Source organism: Myotis daubentonii, chromosome 2 (genome assembly GCF_963259705.1).
Source record: "Myotis daubentonii chromosome 2, mMyoDau2.1, whole genome shotgun sequence".
Classification (NCBI taxonomy): domain Eukaryota; kingdom Metazoa; phylum Chordata; class Mammalia; order Chiroptera; family Vespertilionidae; genus Myotis; species Myotis daubentonii.
Window position 1 is genome coordinate 189,941,376 of NC_081841.1, and position 24,573 is coordinate 189,965,948.

At 40.0% G+C, this 24,573-nt stretch overlaps 1 protein-coding gene across 1 annotated transcript in view; it reads left to right on the forward strand.

Annotated features, from left to right (window-relative positions):
* The window catches only part of MYO16 (myosin XVI), a 424,936-nt gene that overhangs the window by 284,344 nt on the left and 116,019 nt on the right, over positions 1–24,573 (forward strand). The gene's annotated exons all lie outside the window — the stretch shown is intronic.

A 24,573-nucleotide genomic window follows, 5' to 3' on the forward strand; every position in this document is an offset into this window, starting at 1 on the left:
CATGGTCCCACAGGTTGCTCGCACCTGCTGCCAGCACCTGTACCTGCTGCTGGTGCCAGCCCCGCTCACACCCGCTGCCAGCACCAGGACCTCTGCTTGCACCTGCTGCTGGTGCCTGGTGCTGGCCCCGATCGCTCTGCACTGTCAGTGGGTATGATCAGCAGCAGCCAGCTCCGATCGCCCCTTGGGGCTTCTCCACCTCACCCTGCTCCTGAGGGGCAATCAGGGCCGGCAGCTGCCTCTTGCACCCATTGCCAGCGATGACCCCGCTCGCACCTGCTACCAGCACTGCTTGCACCTATTGCTGGTGCCAGTCGTTTGGCGCCATCAGCGGGTGTGGGCGATGACTGCTGGCCCCGATTGCCCCTGAGGGCTTCTCCATGTCCCCCTTCTCCTGAGGGGTGATTGGGTCAGCAGCTGCTGCTCGCACCTGCTGATGGCATGGGCCCCGCTCGCACCTGCTGTTGGCGCTGGCCCCAATTGCTCTGTGCTATCAGCAGGTGTGAGTGGAGCCATCACCATCAGCATGTGGGAGCGGTGGCAGCAGGAGCGGGCCTGCAGGCAGGCAGGGGACCGGGAGCTGCAGTGGAGGGGCCAGGTGGAGTATGGAGGATGGGCCGAGACCTGCCCCTGTGCCCACCGCTGTCTCGTGGCCCACAGTTCCTTTCAAGGTGCACAAATTCGTGCACTGAGCCATATATATATATATATATATATAATCGATAGTTTTTGCCCTGGCCAGTGTGGCTCAGTTGGTTGGGTGTCATCCCATGCACCAAAAGGTTACCAGTTCCATTCCCAAGCATGTGCCCAGGTTGTGGACTCATCCTTGTTAAGGGGCATACAGGAGGCAGCCAGTGTTCCTTTTTCTTTTTCACATCAATGTTTCTCTTTCTCTCTCTCCCCCTCTCTTCCTTTCTCTCTAAAAATAAATAAATTTTTAAAATTCATAGTTTTAGAAATATTATGACACCATATTGTTAAACGTTAAAAATATTCTTACAAATATCTCTCAATTTATGACAAAAACATCCCAACAAACTTCTGCAAATGACCTCAACTATTTTTTCCTCAGCTATCAAAAATGGAATAACATATTAAAAAGGAACTTCTAATGTATTCAGAACAAGAAATTTGCAAAAGGATGAATCATGCAGAGTGACCTGAAATTATCAGTGCACTTAGTGAGGAACACAAGAGAAAAATACTTTAATAGGAATGATATGAGCAATCTCAACAACTGACCAGATGGTTAGAGGTAGGGCAATGTGACATTTTTCTAGCTCTGATCATCATAACCCTAAAAATTATAGTCCCATGCAAGAACTAGAATACCAAATATGGCATTTACCAAAATCATGCTCTTTTTTTTTTTTTTTTTTGAAGGAGTGTCTATTAGGTCTCTGCAAAGCTAAGAAATGGAAGTAATTATTTATGCATTGCATTTAGTAAAGCAATGATTATTTAACAAGATGGTAAAACAAGAAAGTTATAGTTACACCTTTTCCATTAGAGATGACCTACACCAATTCAAGGTTGACTTTTATAGAATTATCAGGAAGCAATTTTTAAAAGGAGTCATTACATGGGATATATTAAAAATCTAGTTCATTCCCAGTGAAAGGTATATCTGGAGAAGGTATAGATACAGGGTAATCCATTTTCTGTGCCTAGTACACCCCATTGTCAAGACCAACATCAATGCCATTATCATCTTCCCACAATTTAGTTATATAGCTGAGTACTGTTTGATTAGATACTTCTATATGTTGTCTTATAATTCTTGTTATTGTGCTTTCATCATTGCTACAAATAAGTCTACACATTCAGATAACAGGACATGTATTTCCCCAACAGTTACCTAGCCCAGTGCCCTTATTTATGGAAAATTGATGGAAAATCTCATTTCACAGAAGGTTCTGTGTTCTAGTCACATTTCATATTTCACATGTTCAGTAGCTTCACAATACAGCCTGTATCCTCTTTGTCACTCCTCCCATGGTGCATGTTCACTGAGAATGGTTAATTACTACATGCCATGCCATAATGTACCTTAAAATGCAATGATAAAGGCATCTTTTTATCTTTCCAGCTCTTTATTATTGGTATAGAAAATATCTTTATCAGGGTGAAGAATTTTCCCACTATCTTAATACAGCAATTTTCATCAGGTGTACTACAAAAAATGTTAAAACATGCAATACCTTACTATTTAGTCAGGGGCATTGACCTCTTTTCCTTTAGATTGTCAAATGAAAAAAAATAACAGCTGCCAAGGCACTAGCCATCCAGTGTGAATGAATTAAAATTATACCCATTTTTTGGTCAGATTGGCCAAAAATATTTTTTGGTGTGCCACAGAATTTTAGTAATTAGTTTATGTGTGCCATGAGATGAAAAAGGTTGAAAACTCTGCCCTAAGATCTTCTCACAATCTTATCTAGATGTAACCTTAGTAATATATACCAGTCTCCTATTTTAGATTATGTTTCTAGCACCTAACACAGGGCCCGGGAAAAGATTGGTACACAGTAATTATGTTGTTGTCCTTAAATAATGAATAAGAATTGATATTATCACTGGGCATTTTCCAGAGAAATATCTTCTCCCATGCCTCTGCTAACGTTCATAAAATCTGTGTTCTTTAAAACACACACACACACACACACACACACACACACACACACACAAGCATTCTTCAGAATAATCAGTACATCTCAAATATGGCAGATCAGGAGACTCAATAAGTTTTGTGTGGTTTGTTTGTTTGTTTTGTTTTGTTTTTAATATGGGCGGCTAGTGAGGGCCTGGGGGCGGAGGGGGGAGGAAGGGAGCTGGCTGGAAGAGGTTAATGGGGAAAAGAGGAGGATTTATGTAATAATTTCACAGTAAAGATTTTAAAAAGAAAAACAAGGAAATAATTAAATATGGGTGGCTGGGTTGGGGCCTGGGTAGTAGGTAAGGTTGCCAGATAACACATAAGATGCCAGATAAAAAATAAGATACCCAGTTAAATTTAAATTTTAGATAAACAACAAATGTTGAGGATTGACAAATATGATTACTAGTCAAGGATGCCATGACATTTCCTGGATCACAATTTCATGGATCCCCCTTCTCTTCTCTTCCCTTTCCTTTCTTCTTTTACTCTCATCTTCTTTCCTTTCTTCTACGACAATGTGTGGGTTATTTACTATGTATAAGCAATTATTAGCTACATTATCTAATTGAATGCTTTTGTAATTCTTTTAGACTAGGATATTCAAATCCATTATTTTTATAAGATATGTTTTCATTTTCTATTTTTTATATTATGATTGCTAAATGTTGAGTATTGGATAAAAGAATGAAATATTTTTATATAACAACTAGAGGCCTGGCACACAAAATTCGTGCACGGGGGAAGGGTCCCTCAGCCCAGCCTACACCCTCTCCAATCTGGGACCCCTCAGGAGATGTTCAACTAAATAGGCAGCTGGACATCCCTCTTGCAATCTGGGATGCTGGCTCCTAACCACTTGCCTGCCTGCCTGCCTGATCGCCCCTAATAACTCTGCCTGTCTGCCTGCCTGATCACCCCTAAGCCCTCTGCCGGCTGGCTTGATGCCCCTAACTGCTCCCTTGCCTGCCTGATAATCCCCTAGCTGCTCCCCTGCTGGCCTTATCACCCCCTAACTTCCTCTGCCTCACCCCCACCATCACGGCTTTGTCCAGAAGGACATCTGGAATGATGTCTGGAAGGTCGTTTGGCTGTCTGGTCTAATTAGCATATTATGCTTTTATTAGTATAGATATGGATTCAGAATTTGGTAATCTGCACTCAAATTACTCAAAAATACTAATAACAAAATTATTTTATTTCATGTACATTTTAATCTCTGTCCCATTATTGAGAGATAAAGAGTATCTACTTCTGCCTGGAAAAATATAGAATTACATATTTTCAGATACAGATATTTCTATATACTTCTGACCAATATATAACTGCAGGCACATATTGGAAAGTGGCCACTTCAGATGTGAATCAACCATTAGGACACTAACTAAGTAAATTTTGTAGTCTAATCAAATTTCACTGAAAAGGCTACAAACACATTGACTAAATAACAGATGATGTTTTTTTTCTACCGTTCAGTATATCATGTTGAGAATAATTCTTATCTAGTAAATATATTAATAACTGTAACATTAAAAAGTATGGAGGTTACCAGAGAGAAAGGGGTTGGGGGTTGTAAAGGTAAAGAGGGTCAGATACATGGTATCAGAAGATGTGACTTTAGATGAAGGGCACATGATGTAATATACAGATGATGTATTATAGAAATGCATACTTGAAATCTATGTAATCTTATTAATCATAGTTACCCCAATAAGTTTATTTAAAAAATACAATACATCAAATACCAATATTTATTAGTTTTTTTCTGTTGACCAGATGCTGTTAAAGCATGCACTATACACTCTTACTTTCTCATATTTATGTGAATTACATGTAATTCTTATCAAAATCTCAAACTCAATTCATCTGATTCCATCTTCCTAGCTTTTTTCCACCAAGAGGAGTTACTACGCTGGTGTTTACTTAGCAGGCAAACTAAACATCAGAAGGGCAAGAATTTTTATTTCTATTACAATCAAACAGGACATATTTTTTTCTTAAGTACTTCTGAATTTTTTATTAATGTAAATTTATTTCTAAAATTTTAACAGTTTTAATAAAATATAATTGGTATGCATAAACTGCACCTGTTTTGTAACATAAACCTGCATCCTAAAAACCATTCAACAAATACAGATGGTGACCATAACAATTACCCCGAAAAGATTCCTTATGCCCTGTGTAGTATCTATTTCCTTCTTACCCATCTCAACTTCTTTATCCCCAAACAAGCATTGACATGCTTTTGTTTACTGTAAGTTAGTTTCATTTTCTAAAGTATTCTACAAATGGAATAAAGTAGATTAATTTCTGTCTGGCTTCTTTCACTCAACATAGTAATTTTGACATCACCCATATAAGTTGCATCAATAGTTTATTGAGTATTATTGCTGTTGTAGGTTTACGCACCTCTGGATTTGGGTTGTTCTCAGTTTTTGGTTATTATAAGTAGAGCCATTATGAACTTTTTGTACAGGTCTTTGTGTGGACATGGTTTATTTTCTGAGTGAGGCTATAAATATAAGAGTGAAGTGACTGAGGCATATGGTTAAGGTATGTTTAACTTTCTAAAAAATTGCCCAACTGTTTCCCAAAATGATTGTATTAATTTGCATTTCCACCAAGAGGGTATGAGTGTTCCAGGTACACCATCTCCAACACTTGGTTTAATCAGCCTTTTTTCATTGTTGACATTCCAATGGATGTGCACTGATATCTCATTGTGATTTTACTTTGCATCACTCTAATACCTAATGATATTGAGTATCTTTCTGTGAACTTATTTCCTATTCATATGTCTTCTTTGGTGAACTTCTTGTTCTAATATATTGCCTACGTTTTCACTGGGTTGTTGTTTTTAGAGTTCTTTATAGATTTTGAGAACACATGTGTATAGATATTTGATTGGCAAATATTTTCTCCAAAACTGTGTCCTGCCTTCTATTCTGTAGAAAAGACTGTGTAGAATTAGTATTATATTTTCTTTAAATGTTTGGGTAGAATTTGCTTGTGACACCATTTGGGTATGCAGATTTCTTACTTGGAGAGATTTTAAAGTATAAATCCAATTTCTTTAATAGTTCTTGGGATATTCATGTTGTCTATTTCATCTTGGTTGGATTTTAGTAATTTGTGGTTTTTGAGAAATTGCTGTTTCATCTAAGGTGACAAAGTTATCAATGTAGAGTTGTTTGTAGCATTCAATTATTAACCTTTTAATATCGGTAGGGTCTGTGATAATGTCCTCTATTTTTCTCTTCTGTTCCTGATAATGATAATTGTGTCTTATTTATTTTTTCCTTACCAGTCTTGCCAAAATTTTATCAATTTTATTTATTCAGAGAAAGAACCAGCTTTTGATTTTTATTATCTCTATTGTTTTATTTCTTTAACTTATGGAGATTGACATTTTTACAATGTTGAATTATTCTGCCCAAGAACATAGTGTATTCATCAGTTTGCTCAAGTGTACATATTTGCATTCCAGGAACTTAAAATATGTCCCTCTTACAGATTTTGAACATATCCTGTTAAGTTTATGTCTAAATATTTTAAGTTTTGCTGTTATAAATGGAGCCTGGAATAATGGAGTAATGGGTTGTTCAAATCAATTTGATTGAAACCACTCCTATCTTTATTACTTCTTCTCCTCTGCATGCTTTAGATTTACTTAGCTCTCCCTTTTCCAGTATTAACATGGAAGTTTAAGTTAAGAGATGTGAAACCTATTTTCCCCTAATATAAGCATTTAATGTAAATTTTTCTTTGTTTGTTGAAATAGCACCATCAGACTGATGGTGAGTTTACCATTCCTTTTCAGTGCACCCTGGCCTGGAAGCCAAGCAGTTCTAAACCCAGAGGTGGGTGTTGGTGCAAACAAATAGTTCTAGAAGTCTCCTACTGTAGGCTCAAGGGGCAGGGCATGGAACCCATAAATCGCAAGCGTGCAGAAATGCACTGTATTTTATTTCCTCCATTATCTCCTGTCTCATCCCAAGCAGTCCTGTGGCAGAAGGCTCATAGTCTACCTGATCATCTGAGCAAGGGAACTCTTCCTCCCCATTCAGAACAATAGTGGTCCCCCAGAGGATGGGGTCAACCGTATTGAACTTTTCACTTTCCTGTCAGAAGGCAGCTTGCCCCAGGTGCAGATGTAGTCACAGAGGTCCACAGTCAACAGGGCTAATGAAGCTCCAGACTACTGGCTGGAACACAGGAAAGGGAGACCCAGGAAATGAGAGACGTCTAGTGGGACAGAGAATTCGGAGGAGCTATGAAAAGTGACAACAGAGAGCTTTTTATGAAACCAGGGCTCACCTCCAAGCTCTGCAGGTGTGGATCTTATACTTATTTTACCTTTATTTTTTTCTGTGTAATCTGTTTAAATGGACTATTTTTAGAGCACTTTTAAGTTCACAGCAAAATGATCTGAAGATAGAGTTCCCACATACACCCTGCCCTCACATATACGCAGCCTCCTCCATGAACATCTCCCACAGGGTGGTACATTTGTCACCACTGATGAACCTGCATTTACACATCATCACCCAAAGTGCAGAGTTTACATTAGGATTCACTCTTGGTGTTTTATAGTGTTACTTTTATTTTTATTTTGTTAAAAATATTTTAAAGATATTTTACGCAGTAAGGTATTTTAAGCTGTCATATTTGTCTTATTTATTTAATTTACTGGTGTGACATTGTTTTGCAAAACCATACAGGTTTCATGTGTACAAGTCAATAAAACATCATCTGCATACTGAGTCCTGTGTCCATCACCCCAAGCAAAGTCTCTAACACCATTTCCCCCACTTTGTTCACCTCCACCCCTCCACCTACCCTCCTCCCCCCTTTCTCTCTGGCTATCACTACACCGTTGTCTGGGTCTGTGTGTGACATATATAATCATTTCATACTCCTGATGCAAAACAATTGAGTTCTCTATCCAGTGTCCCATGGAATTTTTCACTCTGGCTGATGAGAACAGCCAAACTTCTTTCCTGTCTTTGTGATGGGATTGATTCACTCTCATCCATTTGGGTGGTACCTTTCTGGGACGTTGGTAGTTCACTCGCATGCACGTGCTGATCAGTATGCCGCTGGAGACTTGAGGGGGAGCTCTGAAGACCTCTGCAGTCTTCTCTCTGTGTAGCTCTCCTCTGATTCTCTGCTCTGTGAACTCCCAGTGCCATTTACTCAGGAGATCCCCAGACTTCACAGGACCCCCTCTTTAGGCCACAGGCTACAGCCTCCCTCTTTGAAGTAAGCTGACCAAGCTTACGTCTAAACTCATTTATTTCCACTGACCTCCATTGGCTAGTGTCCATTTCTTCTCATATGTTGCCCAGTCTTAAGTTGTTTGTGGACAGAGGATAAAACTAGTAACTGTTCCCCCGTTTTGACTGGAAGCAGAAATCTGTGAACTTACTTGTTATATTGGTTTCTTACTAGATGGGTACTTTATCCATTAAATTGTTCCTGTGAGTACCTATAATTTATTATCACAACAGAGAACTTCCTAAAATGATGCTATGACTTGAAATCCTGTATTTTTTAAGATAATTTTTGATCGTTTTGAAATGGTACACTTTTCTGTTTGATTATGCACATTATGTACACCAACTTTTCCTAAACAGACTAGTATCTCTGTATAAAAAGTAACATAGAGCAGCTGGTATTTTATAAAATCATGATGCCAGACAAGAGTTTGGGGTAGGAAGTGGAGGCGAATACTATATTTGAGTGTGCATGGGATTTTAATTAAGCTAAATTAAGCATGTTAGAAATTGTTCAGGAAGCTGATAACTTTCATTCTTACAGAATTTGTGGGTTGAAAGATTCTATGACAAAAATGGTCAGAAATGCATATTTATGTCCAGAGTTCTGAACAGACTTAGGAACTTCTTGCCCCCGCCCCCAGACACCACACACACACACACACACACACACACACACACACACACACGCTTTGGCTCAAGAAAAAAGTACAACCTGCTTTGCTCACAGTAGAATTTTAAGAGTTAGCAGAGTCTCGTCCATTCTCTTATTGATGCTCTGCCAGTGTTTTAACTCAGGGGAACCCTGAGACATGAAAAATTTCTTAAGGTATTTGAAATTTAATGAGTAATGAGGATATGTTTTTTTAAAAGTACCTTTCACTTACATTTATCAAATATTATCTCAAAAATCTTTACAAAAATCATTACCTTCAAATATTGCTGTAGCCTCTTATCAGACATTTATCAGGTCAGAAATAAGGTTCAAAAATTAAAATTTAAGCAAATATATTTGGCCTTTACTATGTACTATTGCCATTCCATTTCAGTGATAATCTTTTTCAAAGAAACAGAAAACCTGGATAACACAAGCCTTGAAAGTTATAAGCCAGTGATGGCGAACCTATGACACGCGTGTCAGAGGTGACACTTGAACTCATTTTTTTGGTTGATTTTTCTTTGTTAAATGGCATTTAAATATATAAAATAAATATCAAAAATATAAGTCTTTGTTTTACTATGGTTACAAATATCAAAAAATTTCTATATGTGACACGGCACCAGAGTTAAGTTAGGGTTTTTCAAAATGCTGACACTCTGAGCTCAAAAGGTTCGCCATCACTGATATAAGCTCTGTATATGAATCTTGTACATTCTCTTTTCAGGATTTTCGTATGATATTTATTCCTTTGATTAGAAATATAAAATCTTTAAATGAAGCTGCAAATATACTTTCTTAGCACTAGTATTTAAAATTAAGAAAAGTAGCAATCATAAATAAAATCTAACAAAGTGAAATGTTATATTATGCCTGGACTTTTCTTTCCTCTAAACGTTATTTCTTGTGCTAAATCTTACCCATTTTTCTAGAGACCTAAAAGCTTGAAAACTCAAAGATATCTCTATAAAAGTTATTCTTTGGAATTAATATTGAGTTCCTACTAGCCACCTGAGGCCATTCGAAGTGTTGAAGATACAAAGATGAATAAGTTTTGCCCAAGTCTGAAGTATCTTCCAGTTAAGTGGGAGGAATAGATACATAAGATAGTTCTGTAGGGGGTCAGCGGATCCTAGAAGTAGCTTGTTATCTGCGAGATGGAAGTGTTCAAAAGGAATCTCTAGAGGAGTCTTGAAAGATGATGAGAAAGAAGCTCATTGAAGGAGGTGATGGAAGATATCCCAGTCTTTAAATGGGAGTAAGGGTGAGGTTAGTTACAGGTAATATACATAAAGGCAAGGTGGTGAGAAGCATGAAACGGTGTGCAGGGACAGACATTCTCACTGCAGTAGCATAAGAACAAGCAAGAAGAATGGAGCAGAGAGAAAGGCAAGACCTGTGTATTTTGGGGTATAACACTTGGAATGTATCCTGTAGCTAATGGGCATCAAACATACAAAACAGTGTAATAATGTGGCCTTATTTTCCTTTATGCTAGATTAGCAATCGGCAAGCTATGACCCCTGGGCCGAGTCCAGTCAGCAGCCGGCTTAGTCTATTAAATAACATTTCATTGACACACAGCACACCCATTTGTTTGCATATTTTCTATGCCCCATTTTGTGTTTACAAAGGCTAAGTGGAGAAGTTGTGACATAGACCATATGGCCCACAAAGCCTAAAATATTTACTATCTGGCCAATAATAATAATAATACCTTGCTGACCCCTGAGATGGATCTAGCACAGTTTCTCAACCTCGACACTTCACATTTTGGGCCAGATAATTCTTTGTCATACTTGGCTGATCAGTGCATTGTAGCAGCGTACCCGGATTCTACCCAGTAGATTCCAGGAGCACTCCACCTCCCACATCATGATAACCAAAAATGTCTCCAGACATTGCCAAATGTCCCCTAAGAGGGCAAAATCATCCCTGGTGAAACACTACTTATAGCAGCTAAAGTGAAAACAGTGGAAATTTGAGTGGAGTGAAAGGACAGATATTAAAAAATATATAATTTGATATGAAAATTGCATCATTTAGTGTTGATAAACATGGGCTTCAGTGAAAATTGGAGATGACTTTTAGAAATTTAGCTTGGGTTTCAGCATGGTGTGTTGGGTCAGTGTTACATGCCCTTAACTGAGAAATCCTAGTGGAGGAGAAGCAGTTGTCAAAGAGAAGAGAATGAGTTCAGTTTTGGATGTCGTGGGTTCATGTATCTATGATATGCTGAGGTAACAAGGCTGATAAGCTACTGAGTACGAGAAAAGTCTGGCAAAAGATATATATTGAAATGTTGCTAGATGGTGGCTGGTATTTAAAACCAGAGTTGTAGATGAAAACCGCTGAGTACAGTGTCAGAAAACCTGACAGAATATAAATCCTGTGGAAACTGTGGCAAAAAGGAGTTTTTTATAGTAGAGGGAACCAGAAATGAGGATACAAAGTGTCTACCATGTTTCTGAATTAGGGAATGAGCCACTGAGGGTGGTAGGTCAAAGGAAAATTTTGTAGAAGGAGGCATGAAGGATGCTCAAAAACTTTTGAAAGATATGATGAGAAGAAGACAAACAAGAAGAGAAAAACAATCAAGGGTCAAGAATGCCATGGCCTCCAAAGAATACTGTATGGAAAGTCCCCACTTAATGCTGGCCAGAAACATTTTCAAGAAGAGTGTGAGCAAGTCGCTCCATGCTTCGATGTTACATAAGGTTCCTTGTAAACCTCCAGAGTGTTGTACAGATATCACATTAGTGGGTGGCAATTACGACAGTAGGAGAGGGATTTTAAGGGCACCATCATCAGACCAGATATTTGCAATGGTCTGTAAAAGAGGCAGAATACCTGGGGATGGAACTGTTGGGAAGTCATAGGCTACATCTTTCTCCCTTCCTAATACCGATCCGTGGTCCTACACAGGATACATCTTTCTATAGCAACACGTATATTATGCATTACATATACTTGTAGGTTTAAAGTGTATTCATTTTGTTACTTTCACTGAAGCTGATCCACTCAGCTGGCCTGTTTTTAGAGGGTTTAAAATGGTTTTAAATAAATCGACCACAGCCTTCTTTTAGTATCACCCAATCTGAAAGTATAAAAGACACAGCGGAAGAAAAATGGGTATTTTGACCATTTTTAAACAATCTAAGTGAATGAGAAGTGCTATTAGGTAACAGTTGGCAAGGCAAAGTGGCCTGGGGAAGGAAACACAGCACCGCCAGTTCCTCCTGGCGACCACCTCTGCTCCTTCACTTGGGACTGATGCTTCTAGCACAGTCCATGCCCCTTCCCTGCTATGGAAAGGATCTGTGAGAAACATGACAATGACTTTGGTGTCAAAGATAGTGACCAGGTGCCAGTAAGACAAAAATGGTCCATACCCCTCAATAGTACTTAGAAATAAAAATAAGAAATTAATGGCTATGAAATTGCATGCTTTTACTTGACAGCTACTATGCTATGTGATATGATCGTTAGTTTTTATATGTTGTATAAATTGATAGATATCACCAGCAAAACCATATTGCTGAGTTATCATTAAAACAATACTAAGTAATATTATTTCATTGCTTTTGCTTTATAAATAAATATACTTATATGTAAATATTAGACTGAATTATAGTGTTATATAAAATAATATTTAAATAATCCTTAAACTTTGTTTTTTTTCCCCATGTCCTCTCATTTCTCCTTTCTTCCCTTCTTTTCTTTATCTATTCACCCAACAAGAGCTGTTGAATGTTTTCTTTTCAACACTCCAGATACTTCAGGGTACTTTAGGGTTAAAAATATGGAATACATAGAATATTGTCTGCCTCAGAAACTAAGAGCACAGAAAATGGTAACATGGAGTGATCAGAAGTAGATGCAGGCAATGTCTAGAACAGTGTAGGTTTCCAGGGAAGGAGATCATAAGGTTTCCTGGAGTAGACGACATTGAACTGAGGCTTGAAGACATTTAGAGTTAGCCAGAAGTGATGGTTGTCCACAGAAGTACAACCACGAGGGAGAGTGGTGAGTTCAGTAAATTTTAGGATGGCAGGAGTGTGTGATCTTAATGGGTGGGAGGTGTTTAACCAAGAAAAGACAAAGTATCATGAAAAATCTGCTAGCCCATGAAAAACTAGAAATGTATACTGGAGATTGGGAGTCCTTTTTGAGCAAAACAGTGTGAAAAATTTACTAGACAGGTGTATTTAGAAGACTATTGATTACACTGATTGATGTGGTTGAGGCTTCATGGAGATAACTGGATTGAGATGAAGAAAAGGACATAAACTTTAAAGATGTTAGGATGTTAAAATGAACAAAACATGTTGATAAACCAATTTTTGACAGACTCCACAGTTTCCAGGTAGGCAGCTGGTAAATGGTAGATCCCAGGGAGTAAGACAAGATGGGAGAGTGTGTGTGAGGTGGGGAATGGGATGTGTTGACCTTGAGGTGTGTTTGGGAGATCCAAATTGTGCTCTTCAGGAGGCAATTCAGCAAATTGCCATGAAGTTCAGGAAAGTGATTATTGTGTTTTACATAAAAAAACAATTAAAATCATTAATTTATAAATGATAGTTATAGCTTTGAGTGTGTTTAAGATTGCTTAAAGAAAACATTCCAAGAGAGCCAAGAAGTAAAGGCTGAAAAAGCACATACATTCAGTAGAATGATGGAGGAAATTATGTTTATAAAAAAGAAATTGTGAAACAGATGAAAGAGTAACATAAAGAATAGGAGGGAAGCCAGGGTGATAGCTAATTCAAGGAGGAGTGGTCAGTGGTTTCATGTGGTACAGAGAAGATCAAATTTTGCGAAACAGAAAAGGAGGAAAAATCCCTGCAATAAAGTTGTTGGCTTTGACATATAAATCATTAACTATCATGATATATGATGTTATGATGGTGTGCACAAAAGTAGAAACTGGATTGCAGAGTTTGGAGTATATTGTAATAAAGAAGAAACTTGGATTTGGTTGTTACTAGAATGCTAACCCATCCTTGCTAATTCTCAGTTATCACACTATATTGTGGTTAAGTATAATATTTAAAAAAGATCAAAGCATGATGGCCATAAAAATGTGTTGACTATATAACAAAGATTTTTTCAGCTCTTTATGTTATAAGGAAATGAGTAGTAAAATAGTTCAAATGAAAATTTGATTTACAGAGATTTGTATTCTCTACTGACAAAATTCATTTTGTGCTGCCCAGACAAAGGTAATTTGCGTTGCTGTAGACAAGAATCATTTGCATTGTTACCAGTTTTCTGCAGCTTAAGTTTTATCCCTGTAGAGCTGCAAATAGCTTGGTCAAAAGTGATCCATGATCATAGAGTTAGTGATTCCTAAGAGTCCTTTGGAAAATGTTCAGCGTTCTATTGAGCGGTCATGCAAGACAGTTTGGGTGTCCACTATTTCCTATATCAAGCAAAGTGTTATACATGTATTAATCTTAATGGATAATTATAAAAAAACAAACAAACAAAAAAAAACTAGAGATCTGGTGCACAAATTCGTGCATGGGTGGTGTCCGGCTGGTCCACCCCAATTGGGGTTGATCCGCCTGGGCCAGCTGGGGGGGGGTGAGGGGGGAGAAGACACAGGAGGTTGGCCGGCTGGCCCCGCCCCCGATCGGGGTGCGGGGGGCTGATCGGGGCCTCAATGCGTGTCAAAGCAACCGGTCATTCCAGCGTTCTGGTCACTTGGCTTTTATGTATATAGAAATGATAGGAACCAGAACATTTTTTAAAAAATATATTTTATTGATTTTTTACAGAGAGGAAGAGAGAGGGATAGAGAGTTAGAAACATCGATCAGCCACCTCCTGAACACCCCCTACTGGGGATGTGCACGCAACCAAGGTACATGCCCTTGACTGGAATCAAACCCAGGACCCTTGAGTCCACAGGCCGACGCTCTATCCACTGAGCCAAACGGGTCAGGGCAAGGAACCAGAACATTTAAGTGTGTGCTGTGTTGAAAGTGTGTGGCATGTTAATAGAGCATTTTTCATATTATCAAATCCTCTAGTGTTCTAGTTAATGCTAAGTCCTAGAGATCTAGTGTATAGAACAGTGCCTAGAGTTAATAATACCGTATTGTAATCTTAAAATTTTGCTAAATAAACTAAAGAGCATAAGAGGAAACTTCTTGAGGTGATAGCTATGTTTATGACATTGATTGTGGTGATGCATTTACAGATGTGTATTTATTTCCAAACTCATCCAGTGGAATATATTAAAGAATATATTAAATATATTCTGGTTGTCAACCATACCTCAATAAAGTGGTTTTAAAAAAGTGAATAATTTACAAAATAAATAATCATGATTAGGTTCAGATACCAAACCCTAAGTCTTGATTCAACCATTGTCATACACCTTCAAAAGTAAGTGTACAACAGAAATGTTCATTTCTATTGAAATAGTCTGATCTAGTTTCAGTGCCAGACTGTTCCTTTGGAGATCATACCTCATTCTTAACTTCTTCATGATTGGATAACCAGCTGTAATGGCGGTGATATTCTGAACAACAGATTCATATGATACTAAGTAACTAATTTCAATATCTGAAGTAGGCATAAACTGGTAGTATTAATAAAATGACTGCATTAGCCACGAATCCTCATAAAACTTTTTAGCCATTCCCAAAGAGAATTGCCTTCTCTGTTTAGGAGGAAGAGAAAACACTTGAATGGCAAATAACTCTAACAAACAGATTGGCCTGCCTTGGTTTCCTGCCCCTCCTCAGAAAGACAGGAGGTCAGACTGACCCTGGTGAATCTTTGGTTAAGGAGCAAATAGCTTTAGGAATAGGATAATTTTTCTTAAACCATATAGCTGATGGAGATCTCTTATTTAGATTTCAACAACAAATGAACATCTGTTCTTTTCAGTGTAACTAAACAAGCTGTTCTTGTACCTGATAAATACAGGCTATGGCTCAACCAGTAAATTCTGCAAAATGTGCAGGACAAAAGCACCGATTGTACTCAGCATCCTCCTGGGTGTGTATAAAGAGATCAGAAAGCACCAGGGTCGGTTCCTTCGTTTGCAACCATTATTTCAGCTCCAGCACATATTTGGTTCCCCAAGAGGGCACAGTTTTAAATGTCCCCTATGGTAGATGGCTCTGGAGTGTTTTGCATGCACGGATGGGGTTCCTGTGTAGAAAAACATCCTAGGGCTGTATTAAAAACAAGTACAAACCTGGCTGAAATAAACATTTCATGCTGCAAAGGCTGCTCAGGAAATGAAGCCTAGCACGTATTTCACACTGCGACGTTACTAATGTAGTGCTCACTTTCATCCGTTTATTGAATAAATAGAACATTGTTACATCGCACAATTAAAATAAAATGGTGGAACTGGCTGTAAGTAAGAGAACTTGAGAGCATTGTTATGTAAATTATTAGCAGAGACTCTGAATTCTCTTTTCTCTTTCTTTCTTTCTTTCTTTTTCTTTTTTTTTCTTCTTTTTTTGGTCATGTCTGCAGAGTGGTACTGGCTAATCCCAGGAGCTGAGGTAAAATGTAGCATTCCTTCTTATTATTTAACTCCCATATTGTCTGGGAGGAGAACCCCCTGGCTTAATTACATGAAGTATATGAATGAATGAATACCATAGGATTAAGGCTGCATCTCTGGGTGTGTGCGCTGCCATGGGCTTTGAAAAGAGATGCCTTCAAGGAAGTGGCTTTGATGGAAGTGGACGAACTTGGGTTGTGGTTATTCACACCCACCACCTTCATGCACACATCTTGGCTAGTTAGAACCCACACAGAGTGAGAGCTGAGAGGCCCTCCTGGGATTTTCAGGTAAAGGATAGGGGTGTCCTAACCTTGCCAGTCGCCCGGCCCCTGACAGAACCAGCGTGGGCTGCAGGGCAATGTCAGTGGGGAAGCTCCTCTGCAGTGCCCTCCCGACTCTTCCCGAGGATTCCATTACTGGGGGCTCTTGAGCCAGGAACAACATGGGAATGGGAAGTGCCATTGTCTTTGAATGGCATATCCATGTTTCTAAAGATGACAGCAGCCTATTCACAATAATATGGAAAGAGAGGGGAAATATATCTTTTCTTTTTAAAATATGTTTTTATTTAGTTTTTTCTAAATATATTTTATTGATTTCAGAGAGGAAAAAAGAGGGAGAAAGAAAAGCATCAATGGTGAGAATCATTGATCAGCTGCCTCTTTCACGCCCTTACTTGGGATCGAGCCTGAATCCCGGGCATGTGTCCTGACCAGAAATCGAACTGTGGCCTCTTGGTTCATAGGTCACCGATCATCCAACTGAGCCAGACAAGTGGGGTGTGAAATCAGTCTTAATCAGTGCCATAAGCAGTAGGTCCTAGATTGTCATAATGTAAAGACTTCTTTTTTCCCTTAGTAGAGTTATATATAAATCCTAATGACCACTGATAAGCTTAACGTTGGTCACAACAGATGTAAAAACAAACTCTAGAGCAAATTTCAGGTCTGAACAATCCAGGAGGTGTAAAAGCCATTGCAAAACACAGCTACTGTCCCCTGTCTGCCCTTCCTGTAAATATGAACCAAGAGGTCATGGGTCCTGAAGAATGGAGATAGGTGGCCACCCTGGGAAGTGAATCAGGCTGATGAGCTCCAGGCAGAGGGCACAACAGATGCAAAGAAATGTGACAAGTTCTGAAATGGTTTGATTCACTGGGTGCAGAGAACCACTGGGAAAGTGGTAGAAGATGTGGTAGAAGGACGGGCAGGTACACAGGACAAAGGCTTCATATATGGTACACTGAGCCGTGCTGGCTTTCATAATAGCAGAGCCAACCCCCGCTACAAGACAGGCAGGCCAGGGGCCAAAGCCTGGACAGAACCTGAAATCATACAGGGGATTTTAAAGCCCTAAGAGTCATGGGAAGAAGAGACAGACTGTGCACACTCTGAAAACACAGATTTTTGTGTAAACTAGATAATTTTTGACAACTTTATGTGTTTTCACATGCTGTAAAAGGAGGAAAAAGCGCTCCTCTTTCCATGCCAAGCACCTCTGCAAGTCCTCTCTGTGTGTGTCTCATTCCTTCTTCTTACGCTCCCTCCCTCGCATGTTGAAATAGGTCTTCTTTCTCTCTCAAGCCCACTTGTGCTCCTTTCTCTCCATGCCTCTATTTTCATGATGGATGTCAGTATGTTGCTAGGCAGCTGCCACGCTCAGCCCACCACTCAGCATTCTGAATGCTGCAGATTATCCCCAAATAGCTAGAAAATCACCCTTGCGCACCTGCACTGTGCTTACTATGAGAGCAGGAATACGAGTGAAATGAACAACCCAGGCAAGTGCGCAGAACCAGGGAAATGCGTCCCTATTTCAGCATAGTCAGATTGTTACATTCGCGCTGTGCATGCCAGGTAGAGAAACCCCATAGAGCCCTGTGCGAAATAATCAATGAAATGATCATAGAAGAAATTGCATCCATATCCCATAAGAGCTAAAGTTAATAAAATATAATCTCAAGTAAAGTGAAAATATACAAAAATAAGCATGAAGCAAAGCTAGAGCTTGTAAGTTTCTACAAATGTTGCCTATAAGCATTGTCGGTTCTTCCTAGCCCCTGAAAAACAAAATATCAACACACACACACACACACACACACACACACACACACTAATTAATTCTACTTCACCTTTAAGCTGTTGACCTTTACTTTTATTTATGTGGTGAATCACCAGAGCTGCCCACCACGTGTGCGTCTCCACCATCTGCTAATGTCTTTATGCTGTAGGAACCTGCTTTCTTCTGTGTCTCTGGCATTATCTGGATTCCCCAGTCACCAAATCCAGCAGCCCCTTCTCAGCACGGACACACTTTAAGCTCCCTGCAACATTAAGCACTGATGACTGCATTCCAAACTCTGCTCTCCCTTGGCTACCGGCCCCAGTCCTGCCTTCCTGCCCAGTCCCATTCCTCCTTGCTCTGCCGTGATGGGCTGTTTTTCTCTGTCAGTCCTCCAACATAGAGCTCCTGCGACATTTCCTGTCCTGTTTCTGTGGATTATCCAGTCCATCCTGAGGGAGGAGGAGGTTAATGGTCCTCCCCACACATTATTTGCAGGAACTAAAATATGTCCATTATCAAAAAGGTCTTGACATAAGAAAACCACATCTTTTCTGAGATATAATTTTGATAAAAATGTCATGCTATATATTTGAGTATATGCAGTGAAATTAGAACACATCTTGGTAACCTCCGCATTTCATGGCAGAGATTCTTCTTGTAATAGGTGCTCAATAAATATTTGTTGAATAGAAAATGTAAGGGGTTCCGGGACTTGAATCTTCACAATAGAATTTTCTTTTGAATGAAGAGATGAAGTTAATACTCAGGAAACAGAAACTCTTTCCAAGAAACTGCATCTCAGTTTTGTTTTTGAAGTATTAGCTTGATATAAATGCTTTGTTTTTTTTCTGAGGAGATGCTTCTACTATTTCTTGCAGATTTCTTAAAGTAGTGAGTTGAGTCACTATAAGCTTTTACCTGACTTCTATGGTTACTGCATAGACTCTATTTTTTTGTCTCTAGATCTGCAATGGGTAGGATGTCTTTTTAAAACTAAAAGGAAAAATGACTTTTGAAATGAGAAATATTAATTCCTTTCCTTAGGTTCTGCTTTATAGTTATCAATTGTTGTTAGCTTTTCTCTGCTTCAAATGCAATCTATCCCTCTTAGCGACCTCAAAATAAGTATGTCCTATGGTGTGGTCCTTTCTTACAATTTCATAAGGTATCTGATATGGTGTATGCTATTATTTTAATGTCATCATACTCCTGATACTATTTCCATCAGGAAATCCTATTGGTTGTGCCTCCAGATATGGATAGAGTTCAAGTCCAACCAGTTCCTACCACTTCCATTGCTCCCATCCTAGGCTGCGGGAAAGCCTCCACACGGTCTCCCTGGCTGTCCACTTGCTCCACTGCCACCCACTCTCAGCAGAGCAGCTTCAGTGATTCTTTTAATGTCAAGTGATATAACTTGTCTGCTCATTCCCAGCTCAGAGTCAAAGCCAAAGTCCTTTGAATCACGGGCATGATCCGAATCTTTACCCATGTGGTTACCTTTGCGAATCCTTCTCCTTCCCCTTCTCACCTGCTCTGCTCCAGCCACCTCCTTGCTATTCCTCCTTCCCCAAACAGGCAGGCACTACCCCACTCAGGATTTTTGGCCTTGGCTGTTCCCCAGAGAGCGCCACCGCTTGCTTCTCATCCCTCAGATATTTGCTCACAATGAAACTTTTCCTGCTTTATTCTTCTTCATCTCTTTCATTGTGTCCGACATTCTTTCCCTTTACATTTCTATCTGCTCTATCTCCATCAAAGAATGTCAAGGATTGTCATCTGTTCTGTTCCCAGATTCATTCCCAGTACATATTTTGTGCTCACTCAATATTAGTTGATTGATTAAATGAACCTCAATGAGCCACAGGACCACCAATTCTAGACCTAGAACTAGATCCCAATCATTTCCCTCATCCCAAGAGAGGATGAGACAAGAATGGGTTTCCTGGAAGAGGTAGCATTTATTTCTTACCGTCGGTTGACTTATCTTGGACACAAGGCAGATGTCAGCCTGAACACAGAGTTCTTCAGTGGGTTGTGGTGTTTTTATCTTGAACAAAAGAGGCTTGGAGTGTGTGGGGATGAGAGCTGAGAAGTCCTGCCTGTGACCACACCCGTGCTCAGGACCATATAGTGCTCCAGGCTCATTATTACCATTTGGCCTCAGATGGAGTTTCTGTGAGGTTAAGTTTAGCACAGCGTTAGACCAGGGACACCACCTACAGATGACACTCACATTCCAAAAGATGAGGTGATTTTAATTACACTAAAATAGAATGCCTTACCCTGTCTAAGATGACGTTTTTGTCTTTTCGGTTGAAATGTCAGAATTATACCATTTTAGGTGTCAAAAGAACAATATAAAATGAGAAAAAAAGGCACCAAGGGTAAGAATTTTTTTCTGACTTGTTAAGACTGTATTCAGATACTTGAATTATTGTCAATTCAATTCTTGGCGATAATTAACAAAGTTCCAGAATGAAACAATTGTAGGAGAACAAAAAGATAATTTGACTGATTTCTTTTCATTATGTTGCTCTGGCTAAATGGAAGAAATGCATTGATTTTCCTAAGCTTGAATGGATCTGTATTTCATTATAAGTTCTGATTGACTCTTATAGGAGAGGTCCAGTCACCCAAAGGTCAAAGAGCAACAAATTATCTCTGCATGTCCCAGTCCTGATGATTACTATTGGGTTTTATTTTTTGTTTTGTTTGTTTTTCATGCTCCTTTTCCTTACTAGAACCATCTAGCACTGAGGGCTTGTTCATTTCTGCCTAGACTGTAGCAATGGTCAGGGAGAAATTGCCTCTGGAGTTAGATTGCCCTGGGTTCAAATCCAAGATCAACCACTTTTACCATCTGTATAAGTGTCCTCAAGCTGCCTTAACAAAGTACCACAAACTAGGTAGCTTAAGAGAATAGAAACATATTATCTCACAGTTCTAAAGGCTGGAAGTCCAAAACCAATGTGTCAGCAGGCCATATGCCCCTCTGAGGCTCTGGGTAGAATCCCCCCTCTCCTCTTTTAGCTTCTGGTGGTGGCCTAAAATCCTTGGTGTTCTTGCCTTGCAGCTCATATCCAACTTCTGCCTCTGTCATCACATGTCATTTTCCTCTTCTTATAAGTACACTAGTAGCCTGGTGCACGAAATTTGTGCATAGGGGGTGGTGGTGGTGGTGTCCCTCAGCCTGGCCTGCACCCTCTCCAATCTGGGACCCCTCAGGGTATGTCCAACTGACGGTTTAGGCCTGATCCCAGGCCGACTGGCAGTCGGACATCCATCTTGCAATCCAGGAGAGCTGGCTCCTAACTGCTCACCTGCCTGCCTGCCTGATTGCCTCTAACCATTCTGCCTGCTGGCCTGATCGCCCCCAACTGCACCCCCTTCCAGTCTGATCACCCCCAATTGCTCCCCCTGCCATCCTGATTGCCCCCAACTGCCACCCCTGCTGGCCTGATCACCCCAATTGCCCTCCCTGCCAGCCTGATTGCCCCCAACTGCCCCCTCGCCGGCCTGCTCCCCCCCAACTGCTTCCCCGACACCCATTTGCTCACCCCCAACTGCCCCCCCACCGGTCTGCTTGCCCTTAACTGCCCCACCTCTGCCAGCCTGCTCACCCCCAACTGCTCTCCCCCCGCTGGCCTGCTTGCCCACAACTGCCCCCCTGCCAGCCTGCTCTCCCCTAACCACCCTGCCACCATGGCTTTGTCTGAAGTACGTCCAGAAGGTCCCCCGGTCTAATTAGCATATTACCCTTTTATTAGTATAGATAGTCATATTGGATAAGGGCCCACCCGTTAATGACCTCATCTTACCTTGATTACATCTGCAAAAATCCAACTTCCAAATTAGGTCTTGGGGTGGTGGTGGGGGGGGGGGGGGGGAACAATTCAACCTATACCCATCATGTGAACTAGAGCAACTGACTTAATTTATGTGATCATCAGCTTTCTCACTATTAGATTATCATGCAGACCTCCTACAGTGATGAGGAGCATGTGGAGTAACATATGAAAAGCCCCTTGTACTCCTTCAGTGCTCAAGAAATGTTACTTCTCATCCCTTAAATTCCCAGCTCAATTTCCTAGCATCATTTATGTGTACCTGCTTCATACAAAAACAATGGAGCAGAAACCATGGAAGGTACAAAGATGACCCCTGCTTTAGGGAAGCTCACACACATTGAAGACTGACAGGAATAGTCTAGTATTTATGTCGTATCCCAAGAAATACACACACAGTAAGAAAGGGGAGAAGTACTTGCTAAGTGGCTTGACAAGGGCCTCATAGCAAATTTGCTACATATTTGGAACCTGAAGCTGTGTTTAGATTTCCCAACCCAGTTTCTTTCCTAGTCTAACACATTGTACAATTGTATGGTTTGTCATCCTTGGACCAAACATTGTGAAATAAAATCCATGTTTGCTGAAGTCATGCACCAGCATCGTTTGGGGATGCCCATAACTTTTAGGCATCCATTCCATTGCCCTCTGCACACTTTACTTTCATGTCCCAACCCTCCACAAACATACACATACTCCATTAGACCCACTTGTTCTCTCTGTTCCACCCTTGAAATACATCTTTCTCTTCTGCAGTAATCATAATATGGCTAGTAAAAAAAAAAAAATAGCTACCAACTTCAGTGCCTGCTGGGTATGAAATCACATTCTTGCCTATTATTTAAAAAAAAATCCACTGAATGCTTCTGTCATCCATAGATTATCTCAGTCCACTCAGTTTGATCAAAAGGATGAGCAGGATTTTTATATCCTTGCCTCTGGCACTACAATTTCATGTTCAGTCTCTGTTACTTGCTATTTTTACTCCTTTCTGTACCCCAAATTTGACACATGAGCAAAAATCTATACAGGAAAAGGAAGGGTATTGCTGATGTTGATGTATTTATTTTATCTGAGTCAAGATTAGGAAGACTATGACAATTCTCAACCCGGGACAAATAATAGAGAGACAGTCACTGACTTCTGATGCTTTGACCTAAAATTGGTTGATTTTATGATGGAGCTTCACATATACCCATTCCGTAGAAACCGAACTTCCGATGTTGAGTTTTGATCTTTTCCCAGGCCATGGGTATGTCCTAGATTCTCTCCTGATGCTGGGACATGGCAGTGAGCCTCAGTTCCCAGTCAACCACATGATTGTGAGCACAAACCATCAACACTCTACAGTGTATTCATTGTGTGAGATGATTTTGCCCAACTGTAGGCTAATGTCAGCTTTCTGAGCACGTTTAAGGCAGGCTAGGCTAAGCTATGTTGTTCCCTAGGTTACGTGTATTAAATGCATTTCAACTTCAGATATTTTTAATTTACAATCAGTTTATTGGAACATAACCTCATCATAAGTGAGGAGCATCTGTACTGAGTGTTCAGTGACAATGCTCAGGATGTAAGAAAGGAAATAAACGTCTGCTACTGAACAAGTCAAATAGGTATATTTTCGCAGTCTGCATTATAGGCCAGAACCCTAGTTACTGCAGCGCTGGCTCGCACGCTGGGACCTCATTTCTCTACAGCACTTGCAGAAATAAGGAGATGCGTGTAAATCCGCTGTGGCTGTCGGTGGGACATGGCCACTGCTCTCAGTGCTGGCTCGGGGAAGCGGGGAAATAGAGATGTGTAGGCAATGTACTTCCCTCCTTAGTTGCCTTGAGGAAACAAAAACACTCCTTTTAGAAGATGCCAAATTTGCTGCAGCAAAATTTAGATGAAATGCTAAGATAGTCTACAGAAAAGAAAAGTAGGTGCTTTACCCTTTAGCATTGAGTTCCGTTAGCAGTCCCACATGAGAACCATACATGCACAGTAGAAGGGGATGCACTTACACAGATCTTCCCTTGTTTCTTCCGTCCATCCTCCTCCTCCTCTTCCCCTCCCTCCTCTTTCTCCTCCTCTTCTTCCTTCTCCTCTCCCTCCTACTCTCCCGTCTCCTTTTCTTTCCTCCTCCTACTCTTGCTGGTCCTATTCCTTTTTCTTATTCTCTTCCTCCTTTTCCTCCCCCTCCCCTTCTTCCTCTTCCTCCTTCTAATGCAGTTTTACTTATATGTCGGGTTCCATACCATAAGTGCAAAACATTTTATATTGATGATGTAATTTTGAAAGCAGTATTTTTTAATACATCCATAGAAAACTATTATATTGGCAAGCATTTCAGCTAAGGAATGAAAGATAATAATTTAAAGAAACTTCCAGGACATAATACAATGTCCTGCTGAAAGATTTCAAATACTCGATTATGTAATACGTGGGGAGAAAGCTGCTCTGCTCAATAATTCCGGGTGCTTTGATATTCCTTTATTATAGATTCAAATTACGTCAAGATGCACTCTCAAATGGGCATAAAGTATGCTGGTG